We start from the raw sequence: 19,991 nt of genomic DNA, 5'->3' as shown, positions 1-19,991 counted from the left end.
GCTTTTTCTGCAATAATTTGAGCCTTTTCTGCATCCATATAAGGTGCAATGTCTTTAATTATGTAAGTGAAATTATTATTAGATATTTAATGGGGTTGCACTAGCCAGTTTTGATTATGGGGGGGGGGGTTGTAACCCCATCCCCCCTATAAATTACACCTATGTGTACATATAGCTATGAAAAGTAAAGCACTATCATTTTGGTTGATTCCTTGTATTTACTTATGTGTGGCTGGGTCATGAAACGCAGTTTTAATGTCCCAAGAAAAAAAATGTTACCCAGGAAATGCGTGTTTGTGTCCTGGGCCGTGTTTTTAATACACACCATATTTCAGGGGGGCACCCCATGCGACCCCATACCACCCTTCTAGCACCGCCCCTGTGGAGAAGTACCTCCTAAAACCCCACTTCCAAATACCTGAACTATCCCTTTTGGCAAACACCGTAAATCCTGGCGTTGTGACTAACCTATTGTCCCCTGCAGCCCAGAGGATGTTTGCAGATTTATCTCCTAGTGTGTTTTGTGAATTGTTCACAGGTACCATGAACTCAACACACACCTGGGAGCATTCCTGGGACATAAAGCACGCTGAGGTGAAACTAGAAAAACAAACATTTGCATTGATGTGCATAGAGCGCGGCCTCGTTGGTCCAGATTACCTTGTGTGAGTATTGGTGCGTGGGTGGGGGGTGTTGGTGTGGGTGAGTCTGTTACAATATCTGAATAGGTGAAGTCACGTGTGTCATGGTGTCACCCGTACAGGAAGGGTTTAACTAAGTAAACAGCGACATCAGCACGCCCAGTGTGTAGGAATGTGTGGTTGGTGTTGTGTCATTTGGAGAATACATTGGGAGACAAACATGTCACTGTGTGTTCTTTGTTTACTGTGATTTATTTTATTTTTTTGTCTTTCAGTAGACGCTGTTTTCCTACCGAGATCAATCCTAAGCAGCACATTTCGAAATAAGCACATAGTACTTATGAATTATGTTTAAGGAAGATTGCAGTCGAGATGGTAGCATATTCAGAAGAGGTCATTATCTTCGCTCGATTTTCTGCAAACGAAAGTCACCGGACGCCACAATCTCCTGAACATAGTCATACTGAGGAATCCAGAGAGAGTTGTGTGGAGCTGATAGTCTTCATTAGCTTTGGAGCAAATCATTTGGCAACGGCTGGAATGTAACGGACGTTTATTAATATTAAAAAGTTACGCTCTAAAGCGTTAACTTAACATGCTTTTTTTGGACAACACAACTCCAGAAAAAAATTATTTGTTTACTAATGATTTTTAGTCATGACTACTAATGTAAACTTAATGTGTCTACTGCATCAACTTACCGCTTTGTTTTTTAAGATTATTTTTGGGCCTTTTTATGGCCTTTAATTGACAGGGTAGCTTGAAGACAGGAAAGGGGAGAGAGAGGAGGGACGACATGCAGCAAAGGACCGCGGGTCGGATTTGAACTCTGCCTATATGGGGCGCGCACTCTACTGGGTGAGCTAGAGGTCGCCCCACAACTTGACCTGTTAAGTTTCACCTTGTGTAAAAACGTAAACGGTTTAAGGCAACTGGTTTCCACACTAATTTCTAGTAAAGTCAACTAATTCAGGATAAAAGTGGGGGCAAATAAACCCGAACGTTCCAGCAGTCGAAGTGAAGCAAAGACACGAGCCAAATATTAGCTTTCTGTCTGAACATGACAGTAGTATCAATCTTCTCATTCAGCTCCGTCCAAATGAATGGGCTTACTTTAAAACATAAAAGTATTGTGTTTAAGACTGAAAATAATTGTCAATCACAGAACTGTGTGTGTGTGTGTGTGTGTGTGTGTGTGTGTGTGTGTGTGTGTGTGTGTGTGTGTGTGTGTGTGTGTGTGTGTGTGTGTGTGTGTGTGTGTGTGTGTGTGTGTGTGTGTGTACTTGGTATATTATCACATAATACTAGGTAGATTATTGAATGGTTCCAATTGTAATAACAAACACGTGTTTAATTTACTATTTTTAACTTTTATGTTATTTATGTTTATTTTCTTTTAATTTATTGATTTGTTTACCTTTTGGGTATCAAGGGAGGGTTGCGCTTCAATGTTTGTGTGTACATTAAAAAAATGATAAAGTCTAAAAAAAAATCTACATATACTGGTATTTTTTTTTTTTTTTTTTACGAATGCATGAAAGACATTTCTTTGTAATTCTCTGCGTTTGTATTTGCATCATATATTTTCTGCCACTGTGTTTGGAGTTGGAGTTACAGTGGTTAACCCAACCCACTGCTGCAACATGTATGAAGTCATGTCTGTTTGTGTTGTGTATACATGTGTTCACTCCTTTCGCTTCACCTGAATAGATGTGATTAGAACCAGGGAGCGTATCAGTTCTGGTGGCAGTCTATGCGTGTATTTGCCTTTTTCTCATGGGAAAAATGATAGCGAATGACGCACACACACACACACACACACACTCACACACTTCTAATCCTAACTCATTCCAGTCCCACAGTGGGACAGATGATGTCATTCACCTGTGGTGCCGTAGGGCGACAAAGGCTCTTTTGTGCCTGTGCAAACACACACACACACACACACATACTCACTTTCCTTCCTGTGTGGGGCTCTGCATGAGCAGAGCAGATTGAATTGAATGCACATGTGGCTTCTCTCTGCATGGGGGAGTGGGCCGTTTATCATTTGTTTGCCGTCTCATTCATCAAGCCTGCAGAACAGTCAGAGCTGCTGTGTTGTCACAAAGTCACCCCTCACTTTGTAAGTCGAGTTAACGAGACCAATCGGGCCAGGTCAGGAGCAGGTCGACAGGTTTCCTTTCAGACATTTGAAGAATTTGGGTTTGTGAATGAGGCATCTGTCTGCAGAGCCCACTCTTAAGAGACAGTAAACGCTGGACAGATAGGGAGCATGTACAATAGTACAGACAGCTGAGTAAATGATGTGCAGCGAAGTCCTTAAAGCTACACTAATCAATATCATTATATTAACAATGGATCAAATGACTTAGGGCATTTTTAACACCTGAAAGTCCAAACCAAGACCCGGACCAAGGTTCATGTTTTTGTTACATTGTATACATTTGATCCGGGTTAGTTTTGGTTTCACACTGCAGTTATGCAAGCGCACTAAAGAACTATTCATGACCTACTGTATGTCAATCTGTTTTCAGCATGTTACTTGCCCCAAATAGCACAAAAAAGAAAAGCTAATGCTGTTTAATTAACAAATGTAGTCTCTGAGGCCAGATTACTAAATTGGCAAAACTTTTACATTAAATTAACCTAACATTTGTCTGGGAATATACACCTCTAAAACACTATATAAAATTACATCTTTAAGACCCCATATTGTTTTCTTTTTTAGGTTCATACTTATACTTTGTGTTTCTACTAGAACAAGTTTACATTCTTGATTTTTCTCATACTGTCTGTCTCAATATACCTGTATTCCCCCTCTGTCTGAAATGCCCTGATTTAGCGCCTGTTGCTTTTAGCCCCCCTCCTGAAAAAGCCCATTCTGCTCTGATTGGTAAACGTTTTCAGGTCTCCCACATCCGCACTCTCTGAGTGTCTGCATCGTCATTGCAGCCAGGGAATGACTGTAACGTCACAGTAGCAGCACATTCTACCTGTGAAACTGGCGGTCCTCAGACGCTGGCCTGAGCCTTCTGTGTTGCAGCCCCGTCCCTCTGGAACACCCCTTTAAGCTGCCTACACATGATAGGCGGCAAAACCACTTTGCACCGGCCGTTCCATTGATTTCCTACGGCGGATGGCAGTGGCGCCCAACTATGCGCTGCGCTAACCCTGGCGTCGCACACCGCTCGGATTTGCCGCTTTGCGCTGCACTCAAAGTTCAAATAATTTCAACTTTGACCTACTTGCCGCTGACCTTTCGACCAATGAGATAACAGCATGTCGCTACCAAGCAACGGGAAAATAGCTTCCTTGCCACCCTTGATGACGTTTACCTGCGCTGTGCTTTGCTCTAGGCCCTACCTAGCGGTGCGCTAAGCAAATCGCTTATCATGTGTAGACGGCATCAAGGTGAGTCCTGCTTTATTACCTGATCTTGAGGCTCTATCTTAAAGATGTGCCCGTGTATATTTCTTAAATTTGTGTTCAGATTACCACTCAATAAACAGGGCGTTAATAGCTATGCCCTGGTGGCCCCTAGAAGGTTAAACTAGCCACAGGTCTGAAACACAGTAGTCCACTCACTTGTTCATTCTGTACAGGTGGTCTGAATGTGACCTTTACACACATTTATAGACCCATAGTGTCCTAGCTTGCCCATTTCAAGAGAGGATTGTATCTATTGTTGATATTACGAGCAGGAAAAGAGATGGCATGATCATCCTGGCAGCTGCTCCTGAACTCCACTGAGGTTGTTGTAAAAAAAAAAAAAAAACATCACACCTGCCCTTATCACTTTACAACACAACAGGTGCAAAGATATGGCTGAGATTAGCCTGCTATAACCTACAGTGCAAGTGTGTGCCTGCACGTACAGTATGCTAACACACAGACAGGCACGTCTACCTACTGATCTCTAGGCACTTCCACATGGCAGAGACAGAAGCTACTCTAAATCTAATGAACTGACATCTGTAGCAGCCAGCTTTTAGGTAGTTGTGTTTAGCTGCAGTCTGTGTTTCAGTTGTGGATAAAGGTATTAATGAGAACATACTGTATGTCTATGTTATAACCTCTCTTAGTCTTGATATATATTTGCAGTTATGGCATGTCTTACTCAATCTTTCCTGTCCTGACATCGAATTATTACTTTTCCCAAAAGAGCCCTTAAGCAAGAGGAGAATAGCCGCACTCTCTGGGTATATTTTGGATGAAATCAGCGATTATGTAAAAAAAAAAATTCACTATAGATGACTCACTCTGACTGGCCTCTCCTCCATAGTGTTAGCAGCCGAAGCTCATGGGTATTGTAGTATTTAGACTCGTCACCTAGGCCAAAATGACAAACGGAGTGATTTCTCAGGGACAAAGTTGAGATAATTAGATCTGGCAGTCATAGCATAACCTATAGGATTGTTCCATAAGCTGGGATAGTCCCCTCTTTCTAATATTGAGGATATTGTTTAACTTTGAAATGATAACACAAAAGAGGAAAACAAAACTTCCGTAAACCAGTGGCTCCTCCCACTGGACAGACTAGCACTAGTATATTTTGCTTGCTAACTACATTGCTAATTTTAGCGGTTAGCCCGCCAGCTTCAGTAGTTCACTAACTAGCACTATGAGTAGTCACTACTACACCACCTCACTTTGGATGTTTACTACAGAAACCTGTTTATGCAACACTTTTTGGAAACCTGGTGGAGTCGTTGACTATCAAAAGGAGTCTACTTTTGGTTAGTCTATAGCCACGACCTTCCACTTCCAGGGTTGCTCCAGTGCCACCAGAAATTCCGCCGTTTGTCTTTCTTTTCGGCCGGATGTCTGTTCCCTTGTTGGCATTCTAAACTCCGGTGGATTTGTGAGGACTATGGTTAACTGCTCCTCAGATCTCTGCAGGGGAAATCCAGACAGCTAGCTAGACTATCTGTCCAATCTGAGTTTTCTGTTGCACGACTAAAAGTACTTTTGAACGTACACATATTCCACCTCAACAAGTTCCTTCCCGAGGCTATTTTGCAGAGGCACCGTGGCTCCGTGTGACGTTTAGCGCCATTGTGATTGGTTTAAAGAAATGCCAATAAACCAGAGCACGTTTTTCTCCCATCCCGGGAATGCTGTGTGAACTAGCCAGACCCTCCTCCGCAGCGCTGTGGAGGAAGGTCTGGCAAAGAGAGACTAGCTTTTGGTTAATGCCAAAGACCGTATATAAAGATGGACGACGTGTCGCCACTCCCTCCCACTGTGTTGAAAAGTGAAGCCAAAATATCCTGGATACGGGCACTGCCATCTTGTCATTTTGGAGCCAGAGTCTGCGCAGTAGCCATCGGGTGGTGGAGCCACGGGATCGAGGTCCCACCTATACAGCCGCCTGGCCAATTCCAAATCAGTCACAGCTGTCAATCACAATGTTTTACCCCATTTGTAGAGCATCAAATAACTAATGAAAACTAAATTTATCAGAAAAATGAACACTTAAACAAACATCAACGTGACCGGTACTACCTTAAATGACAGAAACCATCTTTGGGGAAAAATTATTTGCTGTGTACTTTGATTTTTTTAGTTTGGCCCATATCCCATCCGCTAATATGGATGGAGTGGGATTAATGTCATATACTGCAGCCAGCCACCAGGGCCGATCCAGATGTCTTGGCTTTACTTATACTGTCTATGCATAAACCCCTAGACTGGGTAAACCCAGCCTGATCTGCTGGCGATTTGATTTCTCCCTGCAGCTCAGGCTGGAAACCTGTACATCCTGTTTCCGGGAACCAATCACAAACTGGCTTATCCACCTGGCGCGCTATTGGCGGGTTTAACACGATGACGATAGAGAAGCGACGGCAAGCAGCTTGCCCCTGGAACAATTCCTACAAAAGAAGGATGTGTTTGCCTTACTACCGACTAGCTTTGGTAAAAGCCTTGTTTACCAGCTAGTCCCCGCTGGTGGCCAAAAGAATACGTGCCAAGTACGTCACCCGGATCGTTGGTCTGATTGGTTGAAGACTATCCAATTGCTCACAGTCATTTAAACTATGCCCGTTGATCACGCCTTTTGTGCAGTAGAACATACAGAGCAGACTCCCCAGATATTAATCAGTCTTAAAAGATTGAGTATAGTCTGGTGATAGCCAGATTAATAAACCCCTGGTGTATACACCATGACCATCATCAGTATGTGCCTGTTTATGTCAATATATTTTACAAAATAAATGTAGGCTCACATTTCACTCATGCACATCTGAGATAACGGAGTAGTCAACGTAAGCATAGTAAAGGCTAAAGTGTGAATTTACAGTTTTATGACCTTCTGCATTTCTGAACATTGAGTGCACCAGATGATTAAAATCTGCAGTCACTGAATATGCTGATGTCTTCCTCGGTCATGGATGATGTCAGGGCCCTCTGGGTGTCCTGCTGCTGGTTTGTAGGTGCTGTTTTGGAGTTGGGTGACCTCATGCTCCGCCGCCCTCAGTCCACCTCGTCGTCGTAAGCGCCGCTGCCGTGTGAGCCAGCAGGCCGAGGTTTAGATCAGCTGAAAGGTATGAGCTCATGTAAACTGCAGCTCCATCACACTCTGTATATTAGCCTGGGCCGCGGTGTAATGGGGGCTAACCCAAACACTGTTACGGAAGGACCACCCTCTCATGTGAGAATCTGCTCTTCCAGTGAATTAGGTGTGTGTGTGTGTGTGTGTGTGTGTGTGTGTGTGTGTGTGTGTGTGTGTGTGTGTGTGTGTGTGTGTGTGTGTGTGTGTGTGTGTGTGTGTGTGTGTGTGTGTGTGTGTGTGAACAATGCCATGTTTGGACCAGTGTGCTCCCTCTCTGTTGCAGAGCAGGATAACATCTCCACATAGCCCGCTTAGTTCTCTCAAAACTGCACTTTAATCAGTGCACAGATTCAAAGCCACATTTGGCCTGTTTTTCCTCTTCTCGTAAAATTGTTGCAAACACGAAAATGAGAATCAAGCCTGTTTTCCATCCGTGGGTTTGGAATGAAAAAGCAGGATTCCGGAACATTTCCTCAATGTCACGTTTACAATGAACATGTTTAGTAATGGGTTCCAAGTTTTGGAAAAGCTGCTGGAGTTCTGTCATCTATTTAAAGACAAAGAAATGCACTTGTTTAATATTTTATTTGAATGGGCTAGCTAATGTCTATATAACCATGACCACTGACGTTTAGAAATAGTGAATGCGTTTTCCTTTATTTTATTTAAAGGGTCTAAAGCATTTTATTGCATTTTTTTTTATCAATTCTCATATGCTATTCTCACACAGCTTTTCCTAAACAAAGTTTAAATAAAACTGACCCTGAAACTCAGTTTCTCCTTCAGTGCAATTCAGTGTTTCTTGAAACTACATTTTTCTGTGAGGTTTGGTGACGTTCTTGTTTGTTTGCACTGTTTGACCAAGTGAACAGCCTGCACATGAAATGTTGGAGTCTGTTGGCGGTGGAGCCTCTCACAGTCCCACCATTTTTTTTTTTACCTTAAAAGGAGGAGGAGGAGGAGGTGGTAAAAGTTTCAGTGTTGGAGGAGAAACTGACCTGTGTGCTCTTATCTCACTGGGCCAAAGGCTAACAGGTTTCACAGCAGCAGAGCCAACCGAGAGCTAAGGTGCTCTGAATGTTACACTGCAAAAAATGTCTAATCAAAAACATCAATACATCTTCACCTACAATCTTATTAACCGTTGAAAACCCCTTATTATACTCCTTCTCAGCGTCATATTTGTTCTATTGGGGTCCACTTGAATAGGTGAATAGTTTTCCATACTTTGCATTGCATTTTTGCAGCTCCTCCGTCTGAAACGCTCTGTCTGGGCTCTTGGCCTTGCCTTCCCGGATAGCCCAGTATGCTCTGATTGGTCAGCTGGCCCACTCTGTTGTGATTGGTCAACCAAATTGAAATTGAAGCCACTGGGCGGGCTGTGTTTGCTCAGGCAGCACCAATGGGCAGCACATGTGAAAAACTGGGCTGGCTTTCTTGATCAGTGACATCACTGATTGAGGAATTTCAAACAGGAATGTGGGCAAGGCGTTTTTAGGCAGTTGAGAAAAAGTGCTGTCTGTGTGAGAGAAAACTCCATTTGGAATGAAATGTGTTTTTTGTACTTTATACATCTATTACATGCACAAACGGCTAAATAACACTCAAAAAAGACAGGAACAATCCAAAAAAAAAGCATGATAGGGGCTCTTTAAAGTCTTTGCTGCTGTTTTGCTTTGCCTTTGTCTTGCGTGTGTATGCTACTCTTGTTCTGTTGTCTTGCCTGATGTTTGAGTGCTGACATTTTAACTGTGGTTTATCACTCATTGAATCCATACTCCCTTTCAGTATCTCAGCCTGGTACAATTGGCTCCCCCTAACAGAACTCCAAACCCAGTCAGTACTCAGGAAAGCCCCCACAATCACACAGGATCCCCAAAGACATACAGTGCTCAGCATAAGTAAATACACCCATACTAAAGTTGACTAAAAAGAAGAATAAAAAATCATCTTTTAGAAATTGATCTTAATGCCAAAATGAGGAAAAATCCAACCTTAAGGACACCAATTTTCTTTGTGAATAAATAATGTATCGTAAATAAATAAATGCTCTTCCTTAAAATACAGGGGGCATAAGTCAGTACACCCCTATGTTAAATTCCCAGAGAGGCAGGCAGATGTTTATTTTTAAAGGTCAGTTGTTTCATGGATCCAGGATACTATGCATCCTGATAAAGTTCCCTTGGCCTTTGGAATTAAAATAGCCCCACATCATCACTCACGATATCATTCACGATACATTATTCATTCACAAAGAAAATTGGTGTCCTCAAAGGTTGGATTTTTCCTCCTTTTTTTTAAATTAAGGCATTAAGATCAACTTCCAAAATATGATTTTTAGTCAACTTTAGCATGGGTGTATTCACTTATGCTGAGCACTGTATTTCTGTCACTCGTGACCGACAACAAAGGTTTTTTTATCTTATCTCAGCATATCTTGTTGTCACATGTCTTGCTTGTTAGGATTGTATGTAAGTAGTGGATGTGTTGCAAATGTCAGTGTCCCATTGTCAATGAGAATTTGTTCTTAATGACTTGCCTGGTAAAAACGACAAAAAGACCAAACTGAAATTCAAATTCACTTTTGCTAAGACACAAGTATATATGCAGGTATGTAAAGCAGCTAGACTGACATGGTTTGCTGTCGCCCATCCTATCTGTGACTACGTTGAAATAATGTGAACCAAAAGAAGGAATGTGGATGTTTTTACAGTGTGCGGCAGCTGGGCCCTTGATTTGACAGTCTCATTGCAGATAATGTAGTAAACACAGGGAGTAGCCATTCAATGTGTTCTGTACTGTTCTGAGAACACTGTGGTGAAATGTTTGTTTAGTTAACGTGACAGATTCCTGTGGCATCGTTTTAGAAGTCTGTGTACCTCTTGGTGTACTTTCTACTTTGGCTGACTAATGACTATGACTCCAATAGCACCCACAGGAGAGTTTTCCGTCCTCCTGTCCAAACCAGAAAACGTAACCGTCGCAGTTTCATACACGTCGTTAGCGTTGTGAAACAGTCGCAGTTTGGTTAAGTTTAGGCACAAAAAAAACTTAAAAAAACCCCATCAGACTTAGGTTAAAAATCAGACATCTCTTCACTTGTGGTTATTTAAAAAAAAAAATAACTTGCTGTTTACTTTTATTTTCAAACGGGACACCAAACCTGGCCTCCCGGGTGAAAGTCCTGTGTTTGAACGAGACATTTTTGGGCGACCAGAATGTTCCAAATAACTGTGATGAAATGAAAACAATTCAATTTTACTTATAGTATCAAATCATAACGAGTTATCTCAAGACACTTTACAGATAGAGAAGGTCTAGACCACACTCTATAATTTACAGAGACCCAACAATTCCCCCAGAGCAAGCATTTAGCGCAACATGGCCAGGAAAAAACGTCCTTTTAGGCAGAAACTTCAAGTGGTGAGAGGGTCAAAGTTTTAGAAGAAAACATGGACAGCACCCAAAACAAGTTCACAAGCTATTTCAAAAACTAATCAAATGGGGTTTAGGGTCCTTTTAGGGGTCCTTGATGTCAAAAAGTTTGAGAACCACTGGGTTAGACCAACAACAGCTTTGTATCAAACAGCTCACACATCTCAGTGTTCACAGGAGTCTTCAGAGACACAGGACTTCTGCCAGCTGTTGCACTCAAACACAACAGAATGACTCAATTTCCAAAACTCCTCTGTATCACAGCAGTGTTGCTAGAGATGGTGATAGTTGCTACACAGCAATAATCCAGATAATGATAATGTGGGGATAAAACCAATAACACGTGATGACTCATTCTGTCTGACTAGACGTGTGTGTGTGTGTGTGTGTGTGTGTGTGTGTGTGTGTGTGTGTGTGTGTGTGTGTGTTGTAATTTGTGGTACTTACCATTATGGTTATAGGATGTGCAATGCTGATAGGGTACTGGTGCTATATATATAAAAATGTTGTCGTGGTCAATAACTTCTGTATTGCAGCAATGCCCAATTGCATAATACCATATCAAATATAACATAGCATATATATATATATATATATATATATATATATATATATATATATATATATATATATATATATAAAATAAAAACTACAGTACTTGGGTCAGAGCAGGTGTTTTGGGTCAGTGTTAGGTTCTACTACACACTTGGAAGGGGAGGGGTGAGCCGCTAAAGCTTACACACTGCACCTTTCAAGGAGGAAAAATGTTATTTGAGGAAATATCAGGAATTTTCCTTTATATCTCAGCTTAGGCATGTCGGTGTCTGTGTCTGATTGACAGCAGCTGCCAGAGTGCCAGTGTTAAAGGTGCCTTGCCACACAAAACACTTTTTACTTGCATTTTTTGAAAAATGTTAGGTCCATATGTGTTTGTGTTATGTTGTGAATGTGAAAATGAACTGCTACCTCCTCTGTCAGCTCTAGCCACTGAAAAGAAATAAGCAGAGAAATCAGGCCAGTTACAAAAGCTGATCAGTCTGACGTGGTGTTGCCTGAGCTCATTACTATTGATGAGCTCGCCCAGTTGTGCTGGGTGAAGGATGCTGATAGCCAGGCTCTCATTGGCTAGCTGTTAGCCAATCAGAGTCAAGCAGCTTAGCTCGTTGAATATTAATGAGAACTGGCACAAATCGAGCTGAGTCTTCCAGCAGGCTTTCTATACCGCGCTAGAATGGCTTGAAACAAGGTAACCAAGGCGTTTTTGTTTCCCCCAAAATGGTAGAAGTTCAGACATTAACACAAAGTAATAAAATACGTGTGGCAGGGCACCTTTAAGGCACGGTCCTACATACGTGGCGAGTGACTGCATCGCTTGCTGAGGCGATACCGGCTGGTTAGACACAGCAACAATCAACGTCTCCTCCGTCTTGGCTCACTCGGGATAACCACAGCCAAGAGGAGACAACCACAGAGACTGCTTTGCTATTGGTTTAAGGCTGTGTATGACTCCACACGATGAGAAGATGAATTTGCTCTTCTTACCGGAGGGGAATGTTTATTATTTGTCCACACGCTCGCATAGAATGGGAGTGAACCAAAGGTGGATAATCGCCAATGTTAGTTTTGCACATGTGCGACTGTGCCCTAACACCGTAGAGAACCAGAGTGTGCCGGCACTACACCGTAGAGAACCTAAGTTTGCCGGTGTCATAACACCGTAGACAACCAGAACGTGCCTTTACCATGACACCATGGAGAACCAAAGAGTGCCGGTGCTACACTGTAGAGAAAGTAAAAAAACTTCTTTTGTAGTAACAGAGCGCCGACGTTTTTGCCCCTCAAAGAAGACAGGATAAGTGATATAAAGAGCAGACCTGTCACAGACAAAAATAATGCAATTTAAAGTAAAGTGTGCGTTTGTGTGTGTGTGTGTGTGTGTGTGTGTCTTTAGCTCAAAGCGCTTAAAGAAATGATTTCAGCGGGGGGTTGTACATGCGGTAGCCGCTGCTGTGATAAGCCCCGGTCAAAGCGTCCAGTTTGTTTTTAGGCACTGGGTTCACAGCAGGCTGCTATTGATAGAGGCCGCACACTTTTGGAAATGAAAAGTGCATTTGAAGCCCCCTTATGAAGCTGCATTCCTGACTAATCCAGAAGAGATCTGCACTGCGAGGCCCTCAGATCTCCCCAGGCGGGGCAGAAAAAACAGACGGACAAAGGGGCAAAGAAGCTGAGTTAAAGAGTCATTCATTAGCCTTGTGTTCACACACAGTGCATATACTGCAAAAAGAAAAAAAAAAGGTTTGTCATGTTTTTCTCAGCAATACATGTTATTTCATGTGACAACAAAAAACAAAATTTTGTCCAAGGGACTTGACACGGTGTTTGAAGCCCCCAACATCGTCTTACAGGCAGCGCTGCCTGGAAGGCACAAGGATTAGGCAATGGTTAGGGTTAGGTGCCTTGAAGTCAATGTTGGGGGCTTAAACCACCATCGAGCACTTGAAGCATTGCGTTGTTCCGAATTAAAATAGCAAATTGCCAATTGATATTAGTCGTCATAAAAACTTTCAGTTGGAGGGACAAATTATTTTTGTACCCTCAACAATAATCGTTACAATAAGTTGGCAGCCCAATCCAGAAAGAGTTGTTAACACTGAATCAATTCAAAATAATTCATGCAACTAGTTAGCCCCTAAACCTAACCCTTGTTAATTTAAATTGATACAACTAGACATTTTTTACAGTGTATTGGTAATGTCAGGTAAGAGTATCCAGGAAGTTCTCAGGAGCAAAGAAAAACACTTGTTTTTAGCACGACAGGTGAAGCATGTGATCCTTTATGTACAGTTAAACATGGAAATCACTGGAATTAGTACAGCAGTATTCATTATGGGAAAGAACATCTATATCAGAACAATGTTATCGTGTACAAGCGCTTGTAAATGAAGTGAATTTTCTCTCTAGGGCCTTTTCTCACGGAATATGCAGACTTTTTTTCCAGCAGTGAGAAAGAAGAAAAATTGACTGTTTCGCTGCTTGAGGTGGAGATGAGTTTTATATTGTATGTACTTATTTTATTTTTAATTCTGCAGACAAAATTCCGCGGAACAGTGCATCCGCAGATTCCGTGTGGCCCTGCTGATATCCCCACTTAAATGTCCCGTACGTCTATATAACTGCCTGGCTTTCCATTAAACCTTCTCCAAGCACTTGACCAAGCACTTGTGTTAATTGTCTGTACAGATAGTCTCTCCCCCCACCCCCCACCCCCCCGTCCAGCCCAATAAACAGAATCCAAACTTAAAATCACTGAACTACAAATTGCCGACAGTTTTCTTTCTTCAAGGGGGCCAAGAGTTCAGTGAACCGTGATACCGACTTGAGTCCAAAGAGCCGCCCTAATGGCTCTGACACAGGATCCCTGCTTTTATCTGTTCTCTGGCTCATTCTTTCCATCTCAGCCTGGCCTAACAGTGATACTCCTGCTGCCTGCCATGTTGACACAGCGAAGACCGCCTTTGATTTTTTTTTCCTGCCAAAGTGGCTCGAAAGACAACACACAGGCTGAGAAAAAGCGGAGAGGAGGGGGGGGGTAGTTCGTGGAGGGTCTGGAGGCGGGCTGATGGGGGTAGAGACAAGGAGAAAAGTTTTTTTTTTTTTTTTTAATTGAGTTTTTTTTCTGCTGAAACTTGATATCCTCCCTCTGCAGGTGATCCTGAAGCAGGCCACAGTGGTGGAAGAAGTATTCAGATCCTTTATGTAAGTAGAAGTACAAATACCACACAGTAAAACTCATGCATTGAATAATTTACCTTCATAAAGTATGTAAGTATCATCAGGGAAATGCACTTAAAGTATTAAAAGTAAAAGTATTGAATGCAGAAAAATCCTCACGTTTTTTGAGCTGGCCGATATGGAGAAATTCAAATATCACGATAGTTTTGACCATCCTAGATGTCGATATTGCGACGAGATTGTATGGTGGACAATTGGTGCTTTAACTAAATATTTCACAATTACATTTAAAAGTCCAATATGTAATATTTATACTGTAATAAATCCAAAAATGACACCAATGCCTCATCAGATATTAAGGAAACATGTTAAACTGAAATACTATCTTTTCTGACAACAATGCTAATTTCAGTATTTTTCTTTTTGAAATTTACATTCTGTGACGGAATTTCTGTTTATGTTTTGATCTGTGTGTTGTTATCAACGGCCCAGTTTGACAGGCAGGCCGGGTTGCCAGATATACCTGTAAAAACGTAAACCCAGCGCGCTACAGCTGTAACGTTAGTACAGCCATGAAAGCAGCAAACAAACCAACAGGATCAACGGAGATAGATTCTACATGACATAAAAAAAGAAAACAGCATGTTTCTAACAGTTGCGTGACCAGAGACGTAACAACCCCCTGGTAAATATTGGAGATGTATTTGAAAGATGGAGACAGCTTAGAGCCAAAAGGACGCAGAGTTGGCTTATTTTCTCCTGAACAGGTAAGCATTAGCTTCAGGCTAATTTATCACAGCTACTAGGGACGGGCATTTTTTGTCATTTCAACATTTGTGTACTCACATTGAATTATATAGCTAGAGTAACTGAGTTGGTTACTCGCAAAAACAATTGAGACATAGCCAGTAAAGTGATCCCGACTGGTCCTGGCTAACGCCACCATGCTAACCCTGCTAACTGTTGTCATGGCTGTTTACAGCGTGTAACCTCTTCAGCGGCTGGAGCCGACAACGGTAAGTTATTTTAAGCCACGAGAGGGGAGCTGTAAATCGGAAAGAGAGGACTGTGAGTTTGCAGTGTGTTTAGCGATTGTTGCCGTAATTCTAAGCCAATGAAGTGTGTTTGAAGTGTGTTTTAAGCTGAAAAAGTGTGTCTGTCAGTTGGTTACAGAGCTCCGCGTGAGCATGGGCTTTTATGACTGTCAATATAGCCAGCATCTAACGTTAGCTACTCCGCTGTGCTGTGGAGTAATGTCTGGCTATGTGAGACTAGCATCTAACGTTAGCTACTCCGCTGTGCTGTGGAGTAATGTCTGGCTATGTGAGACTAGCATCTAACGTTAGCTACTCCGCTGTGCTGTGGAGTAATGTCTGGCTATGTGAGAAAAGCGTCTAGCAACGTTGTTGTGAATGCTGCGGTCTCAGCCTGGCAACCCCCGTGAACTTCGAGTCTGGGCAGGAGGGGGCGGGGGAAACGACTCTGCAGTATTTTGAATTGGTAGTGCAGTAACTATTTTAACCGCTAGCTGCCAGTATTACACACAATATTACATATTGCACCTTTTAAGATAAATAATCATCAATGGTATGGCTACTATGTCTTAAGGTCCAGATACACCAAGCCGATAATCGGCCGTTGGACAGTCTGGCGAGGTCGGTGACTCGAGTCTGTTCGGTGTGTTCCGTGCCGTCGTCCGTCCGAGGGGCCGTCAGCCTTCATTTTGGCCAATTTGACATGTTGAATCGGAAGGCGGGCACTGCCGGTAGTCGGACTCCTATGACCCATCTGATTGGTAGAGCTCTAACCCGGAAATGGGGAGCGGAATGAGCGTTACTAGAGTCTCTCAAAATCTCACAAGCCACCATGACAGTCTGGCTTTGAATTTCCGGAGAAACCAGACCCACGTGACGCATTCGTCCAATCAGCTGGCGACTATACAGATTAGCGCCGCCTGCTGTTGTGGAGACGCTCTTAACTGCTAAGTTATGCTAAATGTCATTTATTTATTAACTGTATAATAACACAATACCATACACAGTCCTATATATCTATATATCCATCTTTATTTATCTATAGTTTATTGTTGTTTTACTGTTTGTTTATTTTTGTAAAAAATATTTAGCTAAAAGTTTATTGTTATTATTATTATCTTTTTTTCTATTTAAAGGGTGTTTTTGTAAGATGCTAAAATCTGCTGCTGGAAATCTAATTTCCTTGCGGGAGTCATCCCAAAGGGATCAATAAAGAGAAGTCTAAGTCTAGTACGTCTCATCTCTCCGGTGAGTTCTGAGGTACTTTTTGGACCAACTTGGGGACACTGATCAGTCCAACTGGCTTTTCTGCCGACAGTCGGCCGTCTGGTCGGTGTGTCTGGGCCTTAAGCGGTTTTAAAGGCAAATAACAGAACAGCTCAAACTGTCTGCTTCAGTGACATCACTTTACTGTAATGCAGCCTTTAAAACCAGGAAAAGGCTAACACCATGTCACAATGTTACGATATCCAAAATCCAAGACGATATTCAGCCTCCTATCACGATATCGATATATAATATCGATGTATTGCCCGGCCCTTCGCATTTGAGAAACTGGAAACGATCCAAACAGTTCGGTCCATCAGCTAAGTGTTTAATGGTCTAATCATTTCAGCTGGACTTGTAGAGCGTCATATTTTTGGGTAGTTCAATTTATATTAAAATATCAGATTTTATAAACTACATGTGTTTTGTGTGCAGAAATCTTAATCTGTAAAGTAACTGGTAACCAAAGCTGTAACAGATGAATGTAGTGGAGTAAAAAAGTCCAATATTACTCTCTGAGATGTAGCGGAGTAGAAGTAGATAGGGTCATGAAAACAAACGACTCAAGTAAAGTAAAAGTACCTCAACATTTGTACTTTAGTACATGAGTACTTGAGTAAATGTGCTTGGTTACATTCCACCACTGCTTGTCTCGGGGGGAGCAAGCAGCCACGTAGACAACGCAGACGAACACAAAGCCACCCAAGTAGCAGCCATGCAGCTTTTTATAAAAAGCCAGAATTCAACTTGATCTTTCTGCAAACAGATGACACTCCTGTAAACAAAGCGTGAAATACAAGGAGTGCACGTGAAAACACTGTAAACGGTAAATTCAGAGCACAGAGTGTAACCTTAACTGACGTCCCTGTTCTACTTACCTTGCAGACTGTGGCTCACATGGTGCTCCTGTTTTATGTTGATTTAGATTAGATAAGTAGACAAGTACTGTATTTATTCTATTACTCTGTGTTTTGCAGTGTTCTAATGTGACAAAGTACAAATACTTTGTTACTGTACATTAACCCCCTGAGGTCTGCGGGCATTTTTCACATATCTTCTTGAATTCTCCTTTTAAGGGTATTTGCATATAACCTGATCACCATGTGTTTCATAACAAAATGTTCAGAAAAAACTCAGCTTTCTGTATGGTGACGCCCAAAATTGTTGCAGAGCAATATGTAAAGAGATAATTTGGCCCTAAAGCAGAAATATTTCTCAAATCTCTTGTGAAAACATGCCTAGACTCATTTGTTTTGGTGCTTGAAATGAGTTTACAAAAGGCTTGGGTTCACAAAAGTAGCGTAATTAATGAATAAAATAGTAAATAAATGTCTAAATTGAAATTTTGTAATATCGACATTTGAGTAGGAGTGTTGTCAAACATCGCTTGGACTCGCCGATGCGATTCTCTACTGATTTTCCTAAATAAATTTATGCTTTCAGTTCACTACATTTCATTCAGCGTCTCCATCACTCGTTAAATGCAAGAAATGTTTTCGTGCGTTGGAGTGAAAGATTCTTCCTCACAAAACCCGCCCCCGAAAAATTCAGTCAATGTCAGACTTTGCATTCGATGTTTAGGAAAGGTGTGTAAACCCTGAATATGATGCTTTACTATAAGGAAGCCACAATGAAGTTCATAATCAAAGTTTACTTTTACTTCTACTTCTAAAAATGTAGTACATTTAATATCAGAAATTTCTTTTGATACTTAAGTACAGTAAATATCACTCAAGTATTGCTATCAAGTACTTTATACAAGACTGGTGTTTTGTATTGTTTTGTCTGTATTTTCTTGTGAGATGTGTTTGTGTTCTCTACTGTGTTGAGTTATTATTTTTAATTTTTTTTAAAAGGTCCATCCAGGGACACATTTTACTAATTAAGTGGCCCGTCGGTGTAATTTTGACATAGGTCAACCGGAAGAAAAAAGCCAGTGTTGCGTTGGCAGAGCGCCACCTACTGTAGCGGAGGTAGAGTTACTCCTGTCATCTTCCCATTCTGCCCCGCTCGTGTATACGGGGAGAACTGGCCTAACCCGGTTATTCACTGACAGGGGTAACTGCTGTGCATGGAAACGCAATGAATGTGAATTTGATGGATTCTTTTTCTAGAGCTTATGAAGGCATGACACCCCTCCAAATCTTTCACAATAGCACCACTCAAAAAAAAAAAAAAAAAAAAAAAAACATCTACAGTATATACCGCATAACTGTTGATGAACTTAGAATAGGGATTGTGATTGTAAATGAAATCGAACTCCAATGACCCCATAAATAAATTGCCATAATTCGGAGCCAGTGGTCACAGTGTTGACATCCATAAGTCTTTTTCTTTTTTTTTCTTTTTCAGATGCGTGTGACTGGGGCCCTGCATGTGCCGAGAACGCTGACACAAGAGAAGACTGCCAAATTTGAAAAAAAGTAGTTCAGCGCGGAGCTTTAGGAAAAGCTCTCTCAGCGTTTTTCCACTAAGCCTCTCTGAAAAACCTCTCTGGCTCCTGCACCTACGGAGCTGTTGTATAACCTTTCACACTCGCCGGAACGCACAAACACACACGCACACGCACACAAACACAAACACAAACACACACACACACACTCTGTTCAACCATGTGGTGAGGAAGCCTTTGGGGGGGGGGAATTGGAACAAGGGAAAGCCTATTTTTGAAAGTCATCCACCATGGGACTCAATTAGCACTTCATCTACAGACCGGAGCACGGGGTCGCTGCGTGCTCCCTCCCTTCCTGTGTTTCCTGAGCACAAAGCTAAAGTGAGTTGACTCTCCACAGCGGCGGTCAAGGCCAGCAGTGGAAGAAGTATTTCAGATCCTTAACTTAAAAGTACGAATACCACACTGTAAAAACATATGTATATATACTCTGTTACAAGTGAAAGTCCTGCATTGAAAATGTGACTTAAGTAAAAGTGTGTCTATATCAGGAAAATGTACTTAAAGTAATTAAAGGTAACAATGCCGAAACATCCTCACATTTTAGAAACTGGAAATGATCCAAACAGTTCTGTGAATCATGTCTTTTATAATTTAATCGGCTAGGCCTGTTTATTGTTGGGTAGTTTAATTTATAATAAAATGTATCGTATTTAAAAACTCAATTTTCTATGCAAAGGTCTTAATTTGTAAAGTAACTAAAGCTGTCAGACAAATGTAGTAATTAGTGGGGTAAAAAGTACAATATTTCTCGCTGAAATGTAGCGGAGTAGAAGTAAAAAGTGGCATGAAAAGAGGAGACTCACTGAAGTACAAGTACCTCAAATTTTTACTTAAAGATCCCATGACATGGTGCTCTTTGAATGCTTTTA

The 19,991-nt window shown here is 41.7% G+C and overlaps 1 long non-coding RNA gene across 2 annotated transcripts in view; it reads left to right on the top strand.

Annotated features, from left to right (window-relative positions):
• LOC114550359 (uncharacterized) overlaps positions 1-19,784 on the top strand; it is a 47,392-nt gene extending 27,608 nt beyond the window's left edge. For both annotated transcript variants that reach the window (XR_003691684.1, XR_003691685.1), the window contains exons 3-4: positions 14,342-14,391; positions 19,020-19,784. This is a non-coding gene — a long non-coding RNA (uncharacterized LOC114550359). The remainder of the gene's footprint in view (positions 1-14,341; positions 14,392-19,019) is intronic.
• The last annotated feature ends 207 nt before the right edge of the window (positions 19,785-19,991 follow it).

The sequence above is a fragment of the Perca flavescens genome, chromosome 23 (assembly GCF_004354835.1).
Source record: "Perca flavescens isolate YP-PL-M2 chromosome 23, PFLA_1.0, whole genome shotgun sequence".
Lineage (NCBI taxonomy): Eukaryota > Metazoa > Chordata > Actinopteri > Perciformes > Percidae > Perca > Perca flavescens.
This window is presented reverse-complemented; position numbering and strand designations above follow the sequence as displayed.